The 12,270-nt window shown below is 37.7% G+C and overlaps 1 protein-coding gene and 1 long non-coding RNA gene across 2 annotated transcripts in view; one reads left to right on the top strand and one right to left on the bottom strand.

The window, feature by feature from the left end:
• LOC107696410 (receptor-type tyrosine-protein phosphatase T-like) overlaps positions 1 to 12,270 on the top strand; it is a gene marked incomplete at its 3' end in the record, with an annotated part of 130,439 nt that overhangs the window by 4,995 nt on the left and 113,174 nt on the right. The gene's annotated exons all lie outside the window — the stretch shown is intronic.
• Positions 1,544 to 12,270, bottom strand: part of LOC107696434 (uncharacterized) — a 21,401-nt gene continuing 10,674 nt past the window's right edge. The window contains exons 3-5 of the long non-coding RNA XR_001635091.1: positions 3,582 to 3,588; positions 3,116 to 3,122; positions 1,544 to 1,673 (exon numbers count right to left, since the gene is read on the bottom strand). This is a non-coding gene — a long non-coding RNA (uncharacterized LOC107696434). The remainder of the gene's footprint in view (positions 1,674 to 3,115; positions 3,123 to 3,581; positions 3,589 to 12,270) is intronic.

The following is a 12,270-nucleotide window of genomic DNA, read 5'->3' on the forward strand; positions in this document are numbered from 1 at the left end:
CAGGTGTGTTTAATTGAGGTTGGAGCTAAACTCTTCAGGACACCGGCCCTCCAGGACCGAGTTTGGGCACCCCTGCTCTGAGCCCTTGAATGAGACACTTCACCCATGTCTAATGGCCGCCCATGCTATAACCCCATCTCTCTCCTAGTCAAACAAGAGTAAAGAGTTGTAAAAACCCTTGAGTAAAGTGGGAATGAATGGAGAACGAAACTTAAAGGGAAAGAAAAAGACTTTTAAACTTCATTGAGAGTAACCGCCACATATAGCATGACTGAATTCTTGCTGAGGCTGGCAGGGCTAAATGAGCAGGCGAGTCTGAAAGCCTCACTCCGTCGCAACATGTATGGAAACAAAATGAGTTGCCTTACTGTGACGGTTTCCTCTTTTGTTGTGATTGCCGCTCTAGACCGAGATGGAGAACCTGTCTGAGGGGGTGGAATAACAATGCGAGAAATAAGGGAGAAATGAAACGCTGAGAGCCGCAACTGAGAGATAGACAGAAAGATCGAGAAGGGAAAGGGGGAAAAACAACACTTGAAGTGGACGAAAAAATGAGACACCTGACAGGACCAACAAATGACTTTGCAAGGGCTGTCGGGACATAATGGATTTCTCTCACACACACACACACACACACACACACACACACGAACATGATTATTTCCCATGTGTCCATTAGAAAGCGCCAGGGCCGTAATTGTTTTCTTTGACCTGCTTGTTATCGCCCTGCTCTTGGGTTGCCAGGTTTCAGTGCTCCACTCTTGCCCTCTGACAAGCTGTCACTCAGTGGCCTGTTTAGTATTCGAGTGAGAGCGAGAGAGAAAGGAAGACTGTCAGAGGTGTTATCTGCATGACTGTGCTGGTCTAATCTTCCCCACTTATTCTATTTGGCTGACTAAATGACAGCTCAATACTGGAGTGCGGGCCAGGTCCACTATAAATGAGACATCTCCTCCTCGTACTGTACAGAGAGCGGAAACCTCTGGAGCAGCCATGTTTAATGTCTGAGGAGGCTAGTCAGAGGTGTAAATAGTACCTAAAAATCATACTTGAGTAGAAGTACAGATACCTTACAGTGAAAATTACTCCACTACACGTTACAAGTCACCAATTCCAAAACAACTTGAGTTAATAGGAAGTGACATAAAAGTCCAGGGCAAGGCACGGAGAGCATGAAACAAAAACAAAAAAGAGTTGATTTGTGAGGAGAGCACGTTTATTTTCTAAAACCAAAATAAAGCTGAACACCTCAAAATTACAAAACAAACAAAAACAATATCTTTCAAAAAGGTCTCTTCAGTATAATGGATAAATAAAATAATTTTAAGTAAAATTAAAAAGCCGAAGTGAGTTTAAAATATTCTAGCTGAACCCCGAGCGTGAGTTTTTTTTTAGGCGACAGTTATTTTAGAATGTATTGCCCATTTCCATGGCGGCGCGTCATGCTTGTCATGTGACACAACGCAGCCACAATAGCTCTGTATGACACATGCATCGCTTTTATTTAGTTTTTCCGGTTTTATTCAAAACGGGTGATGGGCGCCGCCATGTTAGTTCGCGCTGCATCAGAGCTGTGGGATTTACAACGTGCAAATTCATCCTCTCCTCCCGAAACACGTTAAATTAGGTCTCAGGTAAACTGGGAGAAGAGCAGAGTAAACTTTATAGTTACCCTAATTACATTTACACCTCTGAGGCTAGTCAGTGTGTAAAGGGATAGTTCACCTAAAAAAGGGAAAGTTTGCCCTCTTCATCTATTTGATGTTCCTCAAACCACATATTCCCCTGTAAGACATGTTTGTGAAAAACAAAGTTGCTTTCTTGTACAGTGAAAGCAGGGCCAAAAACTAACTTTTTGCCAGACCTGCCAATGGCCGGTGACTTAAGGAAATTTACTGGCCAGAAATATTTTTTACCAGCCACGTAAAAAAAAAAAAAAAAACAGGCCGTTATGACACCAAAATTTTAGATAATAGCAAAAAAAATCACAGTCCCTTGATTCCAGTTTCAATACTAAAACTACTAGCTTAACCAATATAAATTTAATAGTCTACATTTTTAAAGACTAGTAAATAGTCAGTTGTAAGATAAGAGCAAATCAAATTACAAGCAATAGCACAACATAGCCTACTATACAACAAAGATACAAAAGGAAATGGTGCATTTCAGTGCAGGTAACAGTGATCTTCAGGTAGCCTACAGAAATTTTTATAAATTTTGCTAATCAAATAACACTATAGTCTTTATATATATTTTTTAAATTCAAGAGCAGTGAGTGATTGTTTTTTTTTCTTTGTTCTATTTTCTTTGATCAACATTAAAATCGCAGACAACAGTAGGATTATTGGAATTCTGTGTCTATCACTTTAACACCGTGTCAGCAACACAGCAGCTGGAAGTTGTCAACACTGGATGCGACAAAGCGGCCGTTGCTTGGACTATTTCAGAAATAGAATGGGAATCTGTTTACTTTCTGGGATTTGTCGTGTCGCGCTGCGCCGCATCCAGTGAGACAGTATCACTGATTATAATGGGTTCTATTGTCTTTTGACGCATTGTGTCGAGTGTGGTTCGTGTCCGGTTTCTTTCTCAGCTGTTCATGTTCACTTAAGAACTAACTATTTTACTAGGATACTTACCGAGACGGGCATTTTTTAAAATAATTTTGTGTGAATTTGTCTGTTCAAGCGCAGGAAGGAAGCAGAGCTCAAGATGCGGCTTTCAGGCCGGGGTTTCAGATGTTTAAACTTCCCACACAGCGCGAGAGTAACGCGTGTCCTTTCGTGTGTTCTAGCTCTTGCATATTTACATTGTAAAGCTTAAACTTTTGTGATGAAGCAACACTGACCCGTCAACTGTACGGAGCGTCGGTCACATTTGTTCATGTTTATGTTCTCACAACATTGCACTGTTAGAATTTATAAAAATGTTACCGGCCATCTGGCGACTGACACAGTTTCATATACTCGCCAAAGCCGATTTTTACTCTTATTTGGCGCTTGGAGAGTATTAATTTTAGGCCCTGAGTGAAAGTGAATCATGGCTATTGAGAAAGTACCATTAAAAAAAACTATAAATATACTGTATATAATGACCTTATTTACAGTACACTTACTGCACAACTGTGAACGTTTATTGGTTGGTCTATGTAATATTTCATCAAAATAATATTATAATTTGTTCAGCCTCTGAAACGACTTTCCTTTTCAGCTTTTCTCTAAATCCTCTTAATTTTACACATAAAATCATGTTTTAATTCAACATTCAACATGACATGAAAACTGACCCCATTTACTTCCCTAATGCATGTTCTTGGTCTTACTGTGAATGATTCATCAGTGCAAGTTATTATTATTATTTTTTGCTGGTCACCAAACCCTCTTTTCTCAACCACCTGTCATATAGAGACTCTTTAAATTCCAATCTTTAACTCCGTCTTTAATTCATTCCGGATGGATACAATGAGGTTCCAGCCTACCTAATTATAAATGTATATTTTTTTTTCTCTGGTTTGACATGCTGCTTTTTCTTGGATAGGTTTCATATAATGTCACCTACGTTAAATTAATTAAGCATGTGACTCTGTCTCTCCAGCAGGGTCATATTCATTCTGGATGGGCAGAAGGGCCCTCTCTGATGTCCAGGGTGTCAGGGGATTTAATGTGTGATAAAAAGTAAACATTTTTTTCTTCTACTGTGTGTGCATGGCCGGATTTACAGACATTCTCTCTGAAAGATTCATAAGAGTTTAAGAGGAGAAAGAAAGAGAGAGGTCGAAAGAGACACTGCTCCTGTGGGATAAAAAAGAGACAATGCCAAAGAGAGACAGAGGAAGACAGGAAGAGAGATGAAATTGTAATGAGAAAAAAGAAAATCCCAACAAAAAAGTACCACAGAACTACTACAGCTAAAGATATATATTAAAATGAGAAAGAGAGAGAGAATTGTGTTTTATATATAGTTGCATTGTGCATTAGATACCACAGAACTACTACAGCTAAAGATATATTTTAAAATGAGAAAGAGAGAGCGAATTGTGTTTTATATATAGTTGCATTGTGCATTAGGACACAATGTGAAGTATTCTCTCATATGAGGTGTTTTGAAATATGAACCACTTTGCAACTGCTCAACATTTAATAAATTCCGGCACTTGCTTAAAATATTTCTGGATGGAATTAGCTATCTGGCCTGACATTCTTTTTATTCACCTCTTTGTGGGTTGGAGATTGAGCTGTTTTGTTGCTGTAGCATGTGAGGCTCAATTACAGCGTCATTAAAGAGACACAGGCTCATTTGATGCCCCATCAAATCACTGTCAGTCTCCGTTCAGCGCTGTCATTGTAATGCTCTCAGAATCAATAGAGCAATAAAGAGCTTTTGACAAAAACAGCGAGGGACTCATTTGAATGTGACACCTTATACCTCTCTGTCCTGAGCACACAAGCAGGGGATGGATTTCTATTCACGGCTGTAAATGTCTCAAAGAAAGCATGCTAAGAGGGTCCCATTTAGACCAAACCATAAAAGATGGGAGGAAGAGAGACACAGGAAAGAAAACAAAAGATGCTTTATGATTTTACTATAGTTAAGGGGTGTCATTAGAGGCAGTATGAATCATAGAAAGGTTATTGTTAATAATAATAATAATAATAATAATAATAATAATTGCAATCGCAATTCTTTCACCATATTATTAGTCAATGAGCTTTGAAAAATGGACCTGGTGCAGTAAGTGATGTCCTGTCACAGATTGGCTTATTTTGGCTTCAGATGGGTCTTAAAATTAGATTTCAGAGCTGGAACTGTTGGTTTTTATTAACAATTATTATGCAATTAACTAAGTACATGATTCTGTGCTGTATTGTGGATATACACATAGTGAGGTATATGCCATGTCTACATTTACAATAAAGTAAGGCCTTGAATGTTTTATTGCTAATAAAAGTAAAACGTTTTCATTAAAGCATTATTTTATTAAGCAAATGTATTACCATCTTCCTCTTCCTTCAATTACAGTTTTTGTCACAGTTGTTACTATATTGGGTTTTTAGAATTCTTGGAGTGTTATATTGACCAATCAGCATTCAGGACAGGAACTATTTGTTTTCTAAATATATTTATGTAACCAATGGAGACAAAGTATGTTGTTGCACTTCTAGCAGGGCTGTAATGCTACATTCAAGTCATGATCGTATTTTATATGATGAACGACATGAAAAAAAGTCATACATTTATGTTTTGCATCCGTGTTTACAGTGTGTCAATTAAATAACAATGGCAAAAATAAATTGTTATTGGTTATAATAATAAGTTGTAATTGTAAATGTTTGTTGTATAATATAGTTTGTATGCGTTTTGTGTGTTGTACTGCTCATGAAGGACAGCAATAAAGCTTGCCACTAGTCATTTAGCCGGTTTATGAGGCGCCAGGCTTGTGTGAACAAACTACATTTGCCATCATTCTTAACAGCATCATGAAATGCACAGATAATGCATCAATTACAAATCTGATGATGAGCATCATTTGCTCTTTATTTTGTTGCAGTAGTGCTAAAAAGCTTTCTTTGTCAGTAAGGGTAAAAGGGGAAAAAAATGCACATTGCATTTATGACTTCTGAGCTTGTAAGTACGAACTTCCCAGGAGGACTTGATCACAGCAGAAACTCACTGTTTGTAAGCAGGATTGAATTGAATCGGGCATAGATGTTCCTCAGAGAGGGAATGAGGGATGGAGGGGTTGAGATAAAGAGGATGAGGCTAAGGTTTTCTGGCAGTGGGTTATTCAAGAGGTGGATGAGAGAGAGAAAGAGGAAGGTGTTGGCAGAATGATTCAGATGGTGCAGATTTGGAGAGCTGAGCAAACATCATATGGATAGCATTGAGAAATATCCTGTCCTTCTGTTTACTCTACAGGTCTCTCATGGAGAGGAACAAACTCAAAGAAACCTGCACAGATGTGTGTGCGAATGCATACGTGGTAATTGCCATCAGTGAATCTATCAATAAAAATTCAGTCTAATTGGATTGAGATGGAGAGTGTCTTGAATGTGAGTTTAGATTTGATTAATTGATAATTAAATTCGTTATTATGAAGACAGATTGCATGTGGTTGTAAGCGAATCTTAATTTGAATAGCGTTGGAAAGGTGTTGAAGGACCCCATTTTGGTCCGGCTGTTAATTTCTTTATGTGGTAATTATACAAAAAACAGCTGTTTCTTCATTTATCACTTTGAACGAGGGTTTATCTCTCAGTTTAGTAGCTGACTAATGAAGATCTTAGGGTCTGCACTAAGTTTAATGTGCTAAAGGTCACACAGACTTTGAGATAGAAGTTTGTGTGCTAGCATCATGAACGAGTGTGCAACTTCTTTTGTGTGTGTTTATTTATATTTATATATGAAAAGATTTTAAATGAATGTATGTATGTATATATATATATATATATATATATATATATATGTATGTGTGTGTGTGTGTGTGTGTGTGTGTGTATATGTATGAATGTATTAAGGACATATGTATTAAATATTTAAATTAAATTCATGAATGAATGTATAAAAAAAGTATTGAAAGAAAATGCAAACAAACATACTAATCAAACTCATTAACCTACTAGTTGATTGTTGCCAACTAGCCAACCATCCTGATAGGGCTGGGCGGTTTTCCCGATTTTATCGATTAATTCGAATTTAATGTTTTGCCACGATTTTATTTTTTATAAATCGAGGAATCGCGATTTGTGATAGAAATATTACCAAATGTTAGAATTAGACACTTTGACAATATGCCGGTGATAACTGTAAAAAGAAAAGAACGATCCATCCGCATGTCGGCACACGTGATTAACCGCTCACGTGTGACGCGCTCTGTGAAGGACAAGAACCATAAATATAGCGCCAAGCGCCATTCTCACAGAATGCGCTTTTGTGTTGACAAAGATGCGACGCGGGCAGTGGAATAGGTAAAACATGCAAGAAGATGGTGTGTGTGTGTGTGTGTGTGTGTGTGTGTATATGTATGAATGTATTAAGGACATATGTATTAAATATTTAAATTAAATTCATGAATGAATGTATAAAAAAAGTATTGAAAGAAAATGCAAACAAACATACTAATCAAACTCATTAACCTACTAGTTGATTGTTGCCAACTAGCCAACCATCCTGATAGGGCTGGGCGGTTTTCCCGATTTTATCGATTAATTCGAATTTAATGTTTTGCCACGATTTTATTTTTTATAAATCGAGGAATCGCGATTTGTGATAGAAATATTACCAAATGTTAGAATTAGACACTTTGACAATATGCCGGTGATAACTGTAAAAAGAAAAGAACGATCCATCCGCATGTCGGCACACGTGATTAACCGCTCACGTGTGACGCGCTCTGTGAAGGACAAGAACCATAAATATAGCGCCAAGCGCCATTCTCACAGAATGCGCTTTTGTGTTGACAAAGATGCGACGCGGGCAGTGGAATAGGTAAAACATGCAAGAAGATGGGAGTGAACTTCTTTTAACTTGAGCGCAGTGTTTTTAGAATGGCGTTTCATGCATGAGACACTGCAAGAGACGCGAGCGCAACGGTCAAACACATCCATGTTTACACAGAAAAAACAATGGAAAAGCAGCGTAACCGAATAAAAAAACCTGTAAAGAACTACTACTGTATGTCTGATACTTCATGTTTGCATCATGGTGACAGGCTGAAAGCTGCTGTTGTTTTTACAGAACATTTATAGTTAATAGTAGTCTACCGGTGTTATTCCTTCAGTCATTTTGAATTTTAATTACCTTGACTTTTGAAATTTTTTAAAAGCATTTTCCTCGTATTATTTCTGAACACATAATATGTATATGACAAGTTTGTACAATATGTAGTTGATACAATATATCATGTTGACAACTTCATGTGTGCTGCACTTGGAATATAATTTTCTTTAACTGGAGGGTTAGTAAAGACAAAGTTACTTGAATCATGTTGTAGTTAAATTTTCAAGTTGACTAGTTAAAAATCTTAAAAAATCGAGAATCGGTCAAACATTCTGAAAAAAAAATCGAGATTTAAATTTTTGAACATCACATTAGTCATGGCCTAATGGTTAGAGCAGGGCTGTCCAAACTCGGTCCTGGAGGGCCAGTGTCCTGCAGAGTTTAGCTCCAACCCCAATTAAACACACCTGAACCAGCTAATCAGGCTCTTACTAGGCATAGAAACTTCCAGTCAGGTGTGTTGAGGCAAGTTGGAGCTAAACTCTGCAGGACACCGGCCCTCCAGGACTGAGTTTGGACAGCCCTGGGTTAGAGAGTCAGACTTGTAACCCAAAGGTCATGGGTTCGAGTCTCGGTACCGGCAGGAATTGTAGGTGGGGGGAGTGAATGTACAGTGCTCTCTTCCACCCTTAATACCATGATGAGGGGAGACCCTTGAGCAAGGCACCGAACCCCCAATTGCTACCCAGGCACCACAGCAAAAATGGCTGCCCACTGCTCCGGGTGTGTGTGTTCACTACTCACTGCTGTGTGCACTTGGATGCGATAAATGCAGAGCACAAATTCTGAGTATGGGATACCATACTTGACTACACATAACTTTCACTTTTTACTTTCACTTTTGGTATGCACACACAATAAATCTTGTCAATCTAATAAAAAAGATAACAAATGAACAACCTTAGCTATCCCCTTCATTAGCCATTAGAAACCCGATAATCTACCACATTTTGCCCCACACCACGCGGTTGATCCGCAGAAGGAAACGTGTGGGCAAATGTAATGAGATGAAGTACCATTAATTGGCTCATCCAGCACGCTGAAAGTTCTGTGCTTTTGTACTGCGGTTTGTTTTACTGTCATTGTTTCACTCATGCTGCTTCTCAGTGTCTAAAAACAGCTGCTGTTGCTTGACTTTTTCATCCACCTGTTGTTCAACCCTCCAGGTTTCGTATTTGCAAGAACTTACCTTTTTAATCCTTTATAAAAATGGCCACACTTTACTGCATATATTTTCCTAATATAATAACCTACTTCACTCTGAAATATGTCATATTGCAGAAGTTGTGACTGCTGGATCATGTTGACTTTAATTCCTTGTATAAACAAAGGAGCAAGTGCAAGAAAACATGACAAGGAAAATAGCAAGGGCAGGAATATTTGCTGAGCACAGTGACCCAAACATAATGAACTGGACGGGTCTTATGTCAGGGCTCTGTCAGAAGTTAAGGGAAGGGAGAGACGAGTAACAAGACCCCACACGCATTCATTCTCCTTACATTTCCTTCCTCAGAGACACCATTGACCTTTAAGGGCTGTGGTGGACATCCAACACATACTTTGGCTATTCGAGAGGCAGGCTTTGTTCCCCAGTGGAAGATTAAAAATGCTTTTAATTGGTGTGGTTAATGGCGATTTGCTGGAGTGGATTCACGCTTTGGTGCATTATTTAGACGTTGTGAAAAGGTCATCCACTAGAGCCATGTGTTGGAGAATGAAGGGAGGCTATAGTAAAAGGCTTTTAAATGAGAAAAGGAAAGTGGTGTACACTTTTGCAGTGTTTGAAATGTATTGTGAGCAACAAAATAGACAACGAAGAACATCAAACTATGTGCATTTTAGCTCAAATCCTCATTAAATATTATACATCCATAGCTCATCCTGTCATTCTCTGCCACCCCGAATTCTCATTGAATCATGAATCTGTACATAATTATATTAAAATTAATATTAAAAATGTCAGCAAAATGTGTGACTTTCAGATGCATTGTGTTGTTTTCAAGGTGTACTCTGCTGTTCATACATCGATTTTGCCTATGCTTTAAGATAAATGCTCAGCTTTTCTCATTTTCTGGTGGCAACTTCATTTCCCACAAATGCGAACGCAATCGTCTTTTCCGGCTTACCATTGTTCAAAGTGACAGTGTTAATTTGAATGTTTTCCCATTCTTTCATCTTCACACATTTACGTCCTGTTGACAGTCATTAATTATGTGAAAACCAAAGCCATCGTAAAAATGATGGATGAGTTACGCTTTCGACATGACAGCGAGATGCCAGAACCCAACAGGAGCTCCTTTGTGTAGAAAGTTTGCCTTGATCACCGCTAATGGGAACCCTTACGAAAAATACGTTTATTCAAGTGTGCTATTAGTATACTTCTTTTAAACTAAAAATAGGAAAGTATACTTTTAGTCTACTTTTTATGTACTTCTCAGAAATATACTTAAAATGACATTTAAGTATACTTGACATACTTAGAAAAAGTCTAAATATATTTGAGCTAAAGTATTAAAATGATGACTTTTGACCTAAATCATTATTTGAAATAGCTGAGCATTTGGCCGTTTGTGGAATTGGGTGGAATTACATGGAACACTGGTCCTTGTTCAGTTGAACTTGGAAATCCATTGGAAATCCAGATGTTTTTTCCATTTCTCTTTCTTTTGAAGTAAATATAGTTTGTGTGTATGATATAAGGTTTGACCTTACGGAAGTACCTGGAAATGGCTCTGGGAATTCATTGACTCACTCAAGGACACAGTTACATTGATTTGGGAGGTTTGCTCAGGGTTTGAAATGAGATCTTTCTGAGTGCTTGGACTCTATTTGGGGTTGTGTTTAACCTTAAGCACAAGGTAACAACTCTAGTGAGTTTTGCATAACACAAGGTCTTTTTTAGTGCTTAATAAAGAGTTTTTCTTTGAATGTGGCTTGTCGAGATGCTGTCTTTTTAGAGTGTAGTTGAATATATACTATGCAAAGCTATTTTATTTTCGAAGCTGTGGTGTAGCTAAAAATACACATTGAATATGTTGGAGTCAAACCTTGTATTTCTGTATACCAGTGCACAAACTCTAAAAGCAACCAACATGTTAGGGCTATTAATGGGAGTGATCCATATCTCAGGGTCTTTGAGTTTTGAAGGTGAACTAGTTTTCAACTTTCTCTTTTATATTTATATTTTATATCTTAGGTTATATGTGAAAGATTTTGTAAAATGGCAAAAAGAGTTGGCAGTATGTCTGAAAGTGATTTTAAATGGTTTTTAAAGTATTTGCAGGGGGTTGTTATGTACTCCCTGGTTAAGAAGCCTGCTAAAGCTATTAATTTTCTTTATCAGCATGAAGATGGCTGACTATGATGAATGCTGCTGGTGTTTTGCCGTTTCCACCCTCTACTCAGTGCTCCCTGCAAATCCCCAAATACAATATTTGATTGTGCCGTGTTGATTGGCAGGATCCTGACAGCGTTTTGACTTTTTTTTTTGCTTAGTTTAGTTAGCAGGAAATCATGCCTTTGTGTTTATTCAAACCAAACATGCCAGTGCACTGACCCATTTATCCACCACTCTTTGTTTTTAAGTTAAGCTTCATTTAGAGTTAATTTAGTATCACAGACATGTCTATTTCTCACTAGCAATTAGGGATGGGTGATATGGGCTTTAAAATATATCACGGTGATTTCTGATATTTATTGCGATAACGATATCAATGACGATAATTTAGGGAATCCTGAAACCTGAACCAACCTTTTTAGGCCCAAGATCCCTGACCTCGGCCTTTATGAAAGACAAGATCTACCTATTGAAGAATTGATAGAAAAAGACATCCCAGATTGTACTTCAAATTTGAGGCCTTTTACTTAGTATTTTATTTAGCGATGCGCCGATCATAGCTGATTCAGTATTCAGATTTTCTTTTCTTTCTTTCTTTTTTTTTTTTTTAACTAGCAAATTGGATTCTGATACTGATACTGATTTTTAAGCAAATGTATTTATTGGCTATTTGCTTTATAACAAACAAACTGGCTTTAAACAAAAATATCTAGCCATTTGAAATTAGAGGCAACCACTGCATTTTAATCATGATCTGCACGGGCAGTTGTTTTTGATTTGATTTAGATTAATTTCAGGATTTAAAACAAAAACAGAATGGTCTGACTTTAGGTGTTATTTATTTATTTGCTACATAAAACATCTGCACGAAACAAAAACAGCAGGTCTGAATGAGACCCCGACAAAACGGTGCAAAACGTTTTTTAAACGGAAACGGTGGTGCGTTGAACACACTGTTCTGATGACTCAAGAGTTGCAACTATGGCAGCTGAGAAGGCCATTATTTGTGTTCTTTTTGAAGAATTTTCGGAGCCTGATGAAATCGGTATAAATACGTGTTTAATACTGCAAAATACACTCGATGGTACAGTCACTGCCCTTGCCATCCAGAATAAAAAAGAACATCCCAATCGAGTGAAGGGATTTGTGGAAACTGT

The sequence above is a fragment of the Sinocyclocheilus anshuiensis genome, unplaced genomic scaffold (assembly GCF_001515605.1).
Source record: "Sinocyclocheilus anshuiensis isolate Anshui unplaced genomic scaffold, SAMN03320099.WGS_v1.1 scaffold522, whole genome shotgun sequence".
In the NCBI taxonomy this organism is placed as follows: Eukaryota; Metazoa; Chordata; class Actinopteri; order Cypriniformes; family Cyprinidae; genus Sinocyclocheilus; species Sinocyclocheilus anshuiensis.